At 52.1% G+C, this 11,049-nt stretch overlaps 1 long non-coding RNA gene across 1 annotated transcript; it reads right to left on the bottom strand.

The window, feature by feature from the left end:
• Positions 1-1,281: 1,281 nt before the first annotated feature.
• LOC131489271 (uncharacterized) lies at positions 1,282-5,414 on the bottom strand. Its single transcript, XR_009250454.1, has 2 exons — positions 5,258-5,414; positions 1,282-2,049 (listed from the first exon to the last, which is right to left on the bottom strand). It is a non-coding gene; the product is annotated as an uncharacterized LOC131489271 (long non-coding RNA).
• Between the last annotated feature and the right edge of the window lie 5,635 nt (positions 5,415-11,049).

Genomic DNA, 11,049 nt, shown 5'->3' with positions numbered 1-11,049 from the left:
GTGAGTGGCCACCTGGCTGAGTGCCTGCCGCGGAGAACCCCGAGAGACGTAACCACCAGCTCATCGTCCGAGGAAAGAGTCCCTTTGAAGGTCGCCTGGTGACTTTTCAAATATGGGCTGTCAGATTAGGGACTCCTGCTCTTGGGGTGCGGCCGCCGTCCCGATGAGGAGGTGGACATTCCCACGCCTGTTCCAGTTCCCTCAGAAGAGAGCCCTGGAGTTTTCTTCCCTGGCTGTTCTTGTGGGAGAATGTTCTGCCACCTCCCCCATGGCTCGCGCCATACTTTGTTCAGCTAGTTCTTGGATCGAAACGCAGAGGGATTACGTGAGTTGGGCTTCTCTAAGACTGACATGAGGAGACAGATGGCTCTCCCCAGCTGGGGCTCCTCAGGCCCCTGTCTCCCTGGTATCTACAGGGAACTTCTCCTCAGGGATTCTGCACATTTGGTTGGAAAGTGAACAGGGAGACATTCAAGATTGTGTAGCCACAGTAGGAGGAAACATATTAAGCTGCCTTCTCTTTGTACCAATGAGCATTTATTTATATAATAAGAATGATGCGTTATTTCGGTTATTTAGGACCTGTTAAGGCTCTAAGTAAAGAATACTTGCTTGGTGTAAACATCACAGGCAGATATTATCTCTCTTATTAAGAAGCTGGAGATGAGCATTTCCAGGGTTGGTACAGAAGCTGAGCAAAGTTGGGGCTCCGGGCTGGCATTTCTGCAATCCTTTGGGCTCTCCCCTCATGGCTGTAACGTGGCTGCAGCAGCTCCAGACATCACATCCTCTCAAAATATAGGTATTCGGATCAGGATGGGAGGAGAGGCAGAAAGGAAAGGCTTCTCCTCTCATCAGGGAGCGAAATCTTACCAATATCTCTGTGCAGATGCATTGTGTGTCAGGCTGAGTCCCACACCCTCTCCCAGACCAATCGCTGGCAAACTTGGCTTTAACCACTTGTAGTTAGTTCATATCTAACTGGGGGAGCTAGGTACATTGCTGCCAGAACAAAGTTTGGGTTCTTTTTGTAAGAATGAAGGAGAACTAGCTATGGAACAGGCAACCAAGATGGAGTAAGCTGTCCCTGGGGTCCTGCTAGATCCCTGGCTTCATGTGATGTACTTTTCACCAACCGCCAACTATCTCCTGAGTGCCTCATACCCCCTTGGCATTGTGCTAAGCACATGAAGATAATCTGGGGACAGAAGGGACTAGAGGCGGTCCCACTGACTAAGCATGCATTATTGCAGGTGTCGACAAAGCATGGCTGACCCCTGGTTTTGCAAAGAAAGTTTTATTGGAACACGGCCATGCCTGTTTGTTTAGGTCTCTGGCTGTTTCCCTCGTACCACAGCAGAGCTGAGCAGTTGCAACAGAGACCATCACGCCTGCAAAGCCTGTATTATTTACTATCCGGCCCTTCCTTTACAGAAGACATTTGTCAATCTGGGCCTTGCCGTGCTACCCGTCATTATTGACAATTCGGAGGACTGCCTGCCCTCTGGGAAGATGACATGCGCAAAAGGAGAAAACAATAGACATGACCCATCACTCGAGTCTATGTGTCTGGAAAGGTGTAGGGGCATCTCATGGAATGGATGGCTTCTTCCTTTTTCCTTCTCAAAGGATTTTTTCAGGGTGGCTCCGTGGGTTGAGCGTCCGACTTTGGCTCAGGTCATGATCTCACGGTTTGCGGGTGCGAGCCCCGCGTCGGGTTCTGTGCTGACAGCCCAGGTGTGTTCCAAATCCACGCAAACAGACGCAGCAATGAGCGGCCAAAGCCTCGCAGTAGGGCCTCCTGAACCCCATGTGTCACTGGGGCACCAAGGGGTGGCAGTGTCTTCATCTAAAATTAAATGAGGATACAGGGCCCCCAGGTGGCTCAGTCGGTGAAGCGTCCGACTTCGACTCCGGTCATGATCTCACTGTTCCCGGGTTCGAGCCCCGCGTCGGGCTCTGTGCTGACAGCTGGGAGCCCGGAGCCGGCTTCGGATTCTGCGTCTCCCTCTCTCTCTGCCCCTCCTCTGCTCGCACTCTGTCTCTCTCCTTCAAAAATAAATAAGAAAATCAAGAAGAATTTTTTTAATGAAATGAGGACGGAGAGATGGTGGCCCCGCAGAGGCATCCGGAAGCAGATCGCGGGGAGAGGTTACGGTCAGGAGGTGGAGTGGGGCCCGACGAAGTCCTCCCGGCCTTCGATCTGTGAGGCTCCGCCAGAGAAATGACAGAAGGAGTTAAAAACAAGCTGGGAACAGATCTGGTTTTCTTCTGAGTCACCCAGGGAGGGAAAATGGAAAATTCCCAGTCTCCCTCTCTCTCCTTCCCAAATGGGAACACGGGTTCCCGGGAGGGGACGGCGTAGCCTGGGGTGTGAGACCAGCTGGCAGGACACCGGGGCCATCTTGCGTGCTGGCTCGCTCCTTTCTGGCTCTCTGGGTGCTCCCTGCTCAGCACAGTCTTCCCTTGCCAGGTCGCGGGGTGCCAGGAGCCCAATGAGATGGTAAGGTTAGTGCTGCTGATGGTTTTGGGCCGCTGCCTGATGGGGGTGACTCATGCCGAATGTACCTTGCCTGGACAGTGACGTAGCAGAGTCCATCACGGCCAGAGGAAACTACAAAGCCGGTGCCCCAGATCTCCTGGCCTGCCCTCACCACGGAACCATCTGTTTGTCTCTATGACCACATGCACAACACTGCTGGAAGACCTCTGCCTCCCTGCTCTGTGGCTTACCTGGGGATGGTGGCTCCACATGTCACAACCTGAGCCCCTGAGACCCGGAATCAGCCCTTCTGTTGTGCAGGGGTACGTCCACCCCCCGCCCCCAGAGGAGGCTGAAACCAGGCTGGATGGTAAACAATGCCCTGACAGTTTCAGTGGAAAACTACAAGCAAAGGAAGGTGGAAGGCCTGACACACGTAAAGGGAATCTTAGCCGACGATAAATAACACACCCATAGACATACAGCATGAGTTACCATCCTGAGAAACCAAGAGATTAACAGGTGGTCCTCCGAACGCCTTTGGATGGCAGCTTCTAATCCCCGCCTGGAAAGGCAAAACGATGATGTGCACAAGAGTAAGTCATGCTTTGGCACAGGTCATAAGGCATGCCCTGAGTCTACCCCTGGGACTTCAACTAACTCACCCGAACTACACTCTCTGACATTTTGTCACAATTTCACAGACACCTGTAGGTACTTTTATACAAGAGGTTGCCTTGTTCTACTCTATTCTGGCACAGAATCAAGGCTCCCAGGAGTGTGAGCTTGGACAGTATGGGATGTTTGTGCTTTTGGGGCAGAGTATCTGTTGTGGGAAGGTAAAGGGACTTCAATTAATGTTCTAGAAGCATTTGCCTGCCACAGTGTCAGCCGCTGTGGATACAGATGGGAATAAGTGTGAATGATGACATTGGGAGCTCACGGTTTTACATCCCACTGAGGTCTCGCCCCACCCCTGCTGCCCCAGCAGAAGGGAAGTTGGCTTCACGGCCCAATGGCATGAAACATGCCAGCCAGACTGGGGTGAATGAGCCCCTGCTTCTCAGAGCCACGTGTGGTCTAAACAGCCAAGGCAGCACACAACTCGGGCCACTGTGTGTCTAAATCACCCCCACACTGAACCAGGTTATTCCGGGTGTGAGAGGAGAGTCCCATTTGGTTCTAAACCTCTGCTGACTGTGTCTTCCACATCATGAGGTCCAGGCCCTAAAGGCAGATGAACAGACTGGCGGAAATGAAGGAGAACGGCGGCCCTGTGCCCAGCCGCCCACACCAAGCACTAACGGAGAAGCCGGTTGCAAGCGTGCAAAACTGGAGGTTTCGGGAACAGTATCCGCTTTGACCAAGGGACTTGGATGAGCCGCAGCCCGTGGTATCTCCAGTCCTGACAAGACTCTGGGCTGGACCTCTCCAGATGAATGCTTTCAAGTCTGCATTTGTGGAAGAACATCTCTGTCATCCAGGGCTCAGAAAAACAACCCCCCCCCCTCCCACCCAGCCTGGGAGGGGAGAAGTGGAGGGCGTTGGGTTAAGTAAGCATTTGAAGACAGGGGCTCGTAGAAGATGTAACTGGAAACGGCTGTTGGTGGAGCCCTACCCACAGCCAAGCATCCAGCCTGGGCCAAGAAGGGTAGATGCTTAAGGCCCAGGAGGGGTAAGAGGCAAGAATGCGAACGTTTCGATGCATCAGCACATCACTGGCTCGTTCACACGATGGGCAGGCTCAGAAGAAGAGAGGCCATTAGGTTCTCTGTGTCTGCAAATGGAATTGCTGAGAACCAGACCCAGAAATAAAGCACAGCCCCCAGACCGACCTTGGATGGATTATTTTCTTATACCTCAGCCCAAATCATTATTCTTAGAGCCAATGCAGTCAATGGAATTAGGGTCTTCTTAGGTTGAGTTTGGATGGGTTATTTTCTTAAAAAAAAATTTTTTTTAACGTTTATGGATTTTTGAGAGAGAGAGAGAAAGAGAGAGAGAGAGAGAGAGAGAGAGAGAGCGTGAGCAAGGAAGGGGCAGAGACAGGGACAAACAGAATCCGAAGCAGGCTCCAGGCTCTGAGCTGTCAGCACAGAGCCTGACACGGGGTTCGATCTCACAAACCTTGAGATCATGACCTGAGCTGAAATCAAGAGTCCGATGCTTAACTGAGCCATCCAGGCGCCACCCTCCCAATGCCCTAACTTAAAATAAAACTATTTGTTTTTAAGAGAGAGAGAAAGAGAGAGTGAGCAGGTGAGGGGCAGAGAGAGAGGGAGACACAGAATTTGAAGCAGGCTCCAGGCTCCGAGCTGTCAGCACAGAGCCCGACGTGGGGCTCGAACTCACAAACTGTGCGATCGTGACCTGCGCGGAAGCTGGACGCTTAACTGACTGAGCCACCCAGGTGCCCCTAGATGGGTTATTTTCTTATACCTGGGCCCACATCATTGTTCTTAGAGCCAATGCAGTCAATGGAATTAGGGTCTTCAGGGTACCTAATTAAGGAAGAAAGTCGCAAGGTTGCGTATGGGCCTTTATGAGAGAACTCCCCTACCTTGAGTTCTGCAGAGCTTCTGGGCAGACAGTGCTAAATGTGGGGGCTCCCGCTAAGCCTTGACTGGAAAATGTAAGCAACCCATCCCTTTGTGGGCAGAAGGGGGAGACCACACATCTCTGCTAAATTAGCAAACGCTTTAAAAAAAAAACCCAACCCTGTTTCTGCTGAATTTTATGCCCCTCGTCAAGGAACATCTCAGAGCCGAAGCTTACCTGAAACCATAGGTCTCTTGTTGTCAGGACGCCACAGGCTCACCTCGGGCAAACAGACTTCCTGGTGAGTGATTTTCAACAGCTTCTCTTGAACAACTTCTACCCACGGGGCCAGGTGCTCCCCAGGGTGCTCCAGAGAAATCGCAAGTGGTGTAAGATTCTGCAACTTTCTTACGTATGCACGGCACTGTGGTTGGGGAGCAAAGCATCCTCGTTCTTAGGAGAGAGGCACCAAAGAATTTAGGGAGAAGTCTCAGGTTGTCTGAGACACTTTCACATGGGTCAGGGGGGAAAACGTATAGAGAGAAGGGAAATAAAGAAAATATAGTAAATGTTGAACCTTCGTGCAGGGTATGTGGGTTTCTATTACCCTTTTCAACTTTTTAAAAAAGTTTATTTTTTAGTAATCTCTATACCCAACATGAGGCTCGAACTCACCACCCCAATATCAAGAGTTGCATGCTTCTGACTAAGCCAGCCAGGTGCCCTGACCCTCTTTCAACTTTTTGATGTTGCTTCTGCTTAGACTTCCGTTTAAAGAAAATAGTCAAGTGGATTGTACAGTAGGGTCAGTAACCTACAGCCTGTGGGCCTTCCCCAGCCCATGCCTGTTTTTGTCAATAAAGTTTTATTGGCACAAAGCCACACTCACTCATTGACCTATTGCCTATGGCTGTTTTCCTGGTACAAGGGCAGGCCTGAGTAATCGTGTGGCCTGAAATTTCAGCCAAAAATACTTACTCTCTGGCCCTTTCCAGGAGAAGTCGGCGACCCCTGCTTGAGGAGAAATCATATTTTAGGTTACGGTTACACAAGATGAGTTAAGTTCCAGAGATCAATTACACTTCCATAAAGCCAGAGGGGAAAAAAGCAACTGCCTATAAAAAGTCTTCGCAGGTTTTGGGGCGCCTGGGTGGCTCAGTTAGGCGTCCGACTTTGGCTCAGGTCATGATCTCGCGGTCTGTGGGTTCGAGCCCCACGTCAGGCTCTGACAGCCCAGAGCCTGGAGCCTGCTTTGGATTCTGTGTCTCCCTCTCTCTCTCTGCCCCTCCCCTGCTCATGCTCTGTCTTTCTATCTCTCTCTCTTTCAGAAATAAGTGAACATTTAAAAAATTTAAAAAAGTCTTTGCAGGTTTTGAATAAGATTTCCCCAAACTTCAAGAGGACAAATTTCCCAGACAATAAGGGATAAATAATGTTTTCTCATCCTCTGTCACAGTGAGTGTGAGGGAAATAAGAGACTGCGGAAGCTGGCGGGGAGGTTGCCACGGCAGTTAGCAAGGGAGAAATTTAACAAGGTTTTGAACGCCAAATAGTAAGGGATGATGTTATTAGCAAGTTTCCCTGCAGGACAAGAAAACCCTCAGAGGAAGCAATTTGGGGGCAATAGAAACTCCTCCGCAGTCAAGTCCAAAGGCTCAGGCTTGAGTACCTGATCTGAGCCACCCGCCAGACGCCAGACGAAGGCACCTATACCCTCCACGGGCCTCATTATTTCTCTTTGTAAAATGTCAGGAACAATGGTCTAGCAGAGGCCTTTAGCTTTCAAATTTCCTAATCTCCTGGGAGTAGTTTCATACAAAGGTAGCCATTACCCAGAAAGTCTTACAACTGCACTTTCTTTCATCTCATTTTTTTTTTTTAAGTAGGCTCCACGCCCAAGGTAGGGCTTGAACTCACAGCCCTGGGATCCAGAGTCTGATGTGCCACTGACTGAGCCAGCCACGCGCCCCGTTTTCATTCCATTTTTAGAAGAGGCAAGTCAGGGCAAAGACCGGGTAACAGGATCCCAAAAGTTCTTTAGAATATACGGGTTAGCAGTTACAGGTGACAGAAACGGCACTTCTCCGGGCAGAGCTCCTGGCACAAAGGTGGGTGCCATGAAGACACTCAAGACACCAGGGGTGGACCAGCTAGAAGACGGAGACAGAGGCTCTTCCCAGTGCCACCTCCCAGAGAGGGACGACAGTGGGGTGACACTGTCCCCGAAGGGCAAATGGTTGTTGGGGAGGATGAAAAGCCGTTACTCTCCGGACGTATAAAGCACAGGTGTCCAGGGGCGTCTGGGTGGCTCAGTCGGTTAAGCGTCCGACTTCAGCTCAGGTCACGATCTCACGATCTGGGAGTTCGAGCCCCGCATCGGGCTCTGGGCTGATGGCTCAGAGCCTGGAGCCTGCTTCCGATTCTGTGTCTCCCTCTCTCTCTGCCCCTCCCCCGTTCATGCTCTGTCTCTCTCTGTCTCAAAAATAAATAAACGTTAAAAAATTTTAAAGCACAGGTGTCCATATGGTGCATAAGCAGACTAAACATCGCATTCAGGGCTCATGGCAGGTCTCTTCCCAAGAGTCCAAAAGTGGAAACAACCCAAAGGTCCATTAATAGCTGAATGGATAAACAAAATGTGGCGCGTCCACACAACGGAGTATCATTTGGCCTTAGGACTGGAACACTGATTCATGCTACGGAGTGGACGGCCTGTGAAAACGCTGCTAAATGAAAGAAGCCAGTCGCCAAAGATCACATACTGCCTGATCCCATCCTTATGAACTGTTTGGAACAGGCAAATCCATAGAGCAGGAAGTAGATGGGGCGCTGGGGGGAGGGAGGAATGGGGAGTGGTCGCTCAATGGGGTACAGGGCTTTACTTTGAGGTGGCGAGAGTGTTTTCATCTACACAGAGGCGGCAGTCGCACAACTTTGTGAAGGTACTAACTGCCACTGAGCTGTGCATTTTTAAATGATTCACTTCAGGGGCGCCCGCGTGGCTCAGTTGGTTATGCATCCCATTTCAGCTCAGGTCGTGATCTGTTTGTGAGTTCGAGCCCCATGTCGGGCTCTCTGCTGACAGCTTAGAGCCTGGAGCCTGCTTCGGATTCTGCATCTCCCTCTCTCTCTCTGCCCCTCCCCCACTCGGACTCTCTCTCTTTCTCAAAAATAAACATTAAAAAAAAAATAAAATGGTTCACTTTATGTCATGTGAATTTCACCTAAATTCACCTAAAAAAAGAGACAGCAAAACAATTTCATGGGGGAGGTGACGAGGAAAAACTCGTCTGAGGTTTGTGGGATGGGTGGGGAGGCAATACTGGAAAAAAGGCTGAGCAGAGCCGGGGAAGGGGGTACAGGGAGGGATGTAGGAGAGCCTGTGGGCCAAGTCCTCTGCATGGGAACAGCAGGTGGGGTTCAGGGCAGGCCGCCCCCAAAAACGTCACTGTGGCTTATTGATTATTTTGAACTGAAGTGCAGCCAGGGCAAGGTGGGCACTTTGACCCTCCTTTGTCCCCTTGAGAGCAGGAAATCCTCCCTTGCGCACTGTACTCCCGCCCCGTGCCAGGAGAAAGAGAGGCATCCTTATCACCAGCGGGAACTCGGGGCCGAGAAGGCTGTGGAAACCACCCTGGCTGCTTCTCCACTAATTTGCGGCCCCACGCCCAAACCCCTTGGCCTCGATTCTTCACAGATGTGCTGGTTGTCTAGAAGGCACAAATGCTGCGTGCCGTGGGCACTCCTCTGAGTGTCTTATTTCTAGGGGCTCCTGCAAGAAATTACATTTACTACTATTTTTTCTCCTGTTCATCTGTCTTGTGTCAATTTAATGAGACCAGCCAAAGAACCTAGCAGGAAGGAGGGAAGTCAATGTTCTGTCCTGGGTCCATGACTGAGGGAGGACATCACCATATAGTTAAGTTATAGTTAAGTATTAGAGAATTCCAAAACCTGGGGGGGAGGACCAGGTTTTGGAGACAAGGAAATCACACACACAAAACAACGAGCTTTCATTCAGAGTGCTCCAACTTCTGCGGCTGGACTATGAAAGTTTCCATTAAGATCTGTGTCATTCTAAGGGAAGCAGTTAGGAATTCTGGCCCCTCGAGGATTTTAGAATGCATGCTGCCCAGCTGGTTCTCTCCCAAATTTCTTTCCTTTTTTTCTGTCAACTTCCTTTCCTAAGTTCACTGAACGATTTGCCTTTAGGTCTTTCCAAACCCCAGAGAACTTGCCATCATTATCCTTTTTTTTTTTTTTTTTTTTTTTTTTTTCTTTTTTTGCACAGCCAAATGGGGAAGAATTTCCTATGGGAACATTAGCCTAACTTTAAACTTAAAAAAACCCCCACCCTCCCCTGCACCCCCATCACCCCCAAAACTAAAATGCTTGAAAGGGGAATCCGCTGTGAAAAAAACCCTAAATCGCACGGTGGCAGCCTGGCAGTGAGGTGGCAAGGAACACCTTGCAGGAGGCTGGGAGGCGCGAGGGCCGCTTTTGGGGCTTTGCTTACCGTTTGCAGCGTTTGGAGCCACTGGGGTGCTGCATCTGGTCTAGGGGAAGCAGCCGAAGACAGAATATAGCGTGTGCCCACTGCCCTTTGCCGCTTACAGCAAGGTCATCACGAGGAGGATGCTCAGCGGAAAACGCGAGAACCAGGGGTCAGAAATCCCGGGCTTCCTAGGTTCCAAAAGGGAACTGCTTCTGTGCGACCCCCAGCACGAGAGGAGGAGGAGGGTCACTTTGAGCCATGCAGGCTCGTTAAACACCTTGACCCAGTGTGGCTAATATCAGACTCAAGTGGCCGCCGTTAAGCCAGGGGGTGGGGGCAGAGATAGGCACGGGCAAGAAAACAGAACAGGCTGGCAAGTTCTGGCAAAGAACTATGATCACGGGCACAGATAGGGGAGTAGTCTGCTAAGGGTTCGAGGGAATCGTTCCCAGAGGAATCACGAGCCGGGAAAATGAAAGACGTCCGGGGCTGACCCCAGACCTGCACCAGGCGGGAAGTACTCGGTCAAGTTGCCCAGCTCCCAGGGAAGATGCGCCCCCTCCCCCCACTAGTGGTGTGACCAGGGAGGACTGGGCTCAGAGGGCAGGAGGGGCAGCAGCAACCCCTCTCCCCACCCCCTCCCCCCACTGTGGGGGGCACGGCGGCTTCATGGTACCTGCCCACCTGCCCAGCAGAGTATCTCGTCACTGGCAGCACGGTGGCTTCTGTGCGTCTCGCTCTTCTTCCAGGTGGCAGTCTGTACTGCAGCTGTCTGGCCCCTGCATCCCCACTGAACGGGGACCGGGGGGAGGGGCGTGTCAAAACTTCTAGTTCAGGGGGCTGGTCCCCAAGGAGCCATCGCGGACTGACTCTGGCAGGACACAGGAAGTGGGTAGGAGAGGTTTGGGGTGAGCGGCACAGGTGAGGCAGGGCCCCCAAGCCTTTCCCTTTCCACGGGTGCACGAGAGGCCGTTCCCTTCGGAGTTATGCTGCGGGTGGGTCCGCGACCTGTGTGGCTCCTGAGGCAGAAGTGACACACGTGGCTTGTCCCGAGGCCTCCTCTCTTTCCCCCCCGTGGCCATCTGCTGTAGATGGAGGAGTTAAACTCCCACCCCCGGTGGCTGTGCTGCTGCAGCCAGAGCAAAGCAATAGTTTCCGGACCGAGTGGTATCTGCCACCCGAAAGTCTGACCTCACAGAGGCTGTCTCCCCGGGGAGGAGGCACGTCCTGCCGTGGGGAGCACACCCAGAGTGGGGAGGCCACATCGGTGTCCAGGTCTTCATTCCCAGCCCCCCCCCCGGTGGAACGTGAGAGGCAGTGCCACCAAGGGCCACCCCAGCTTCCCTGCATGGAGCCCCCCCCGCCCCCCGGATGTGTCCCTCTGTGCTCACTGCCCTTTGGGGCAGGTGGATGACAGCCCCCCGGTACTCTCAGAAGCCGCACACCGAAGCAGACAGTGGAGCCCCCTGCCCACCCCATCCCCCCGCCCGGTGTTAGGTGAGCAAGAAAGGTCTATGGTGTTCGAGCCACGGTA

Source organism: Neofelis nebulosa, chromosome 11 (assembly GCF_028018385.1).
Source record: "Neofelis nebulosa isolate mNeoNeb1 chromosome 11, mNeoNeb1.pri, whole genome shotgun sequence".
Taxonomy (NCBI): Eukaryota; Metazoa; Chordata; class Mammalia; order Carnivora; family Felidae; genus Neofelis; species Neofelis nebulosa.
This window is presented reverse-complemented; position numbering and strand designations above follow the sequence as displayed.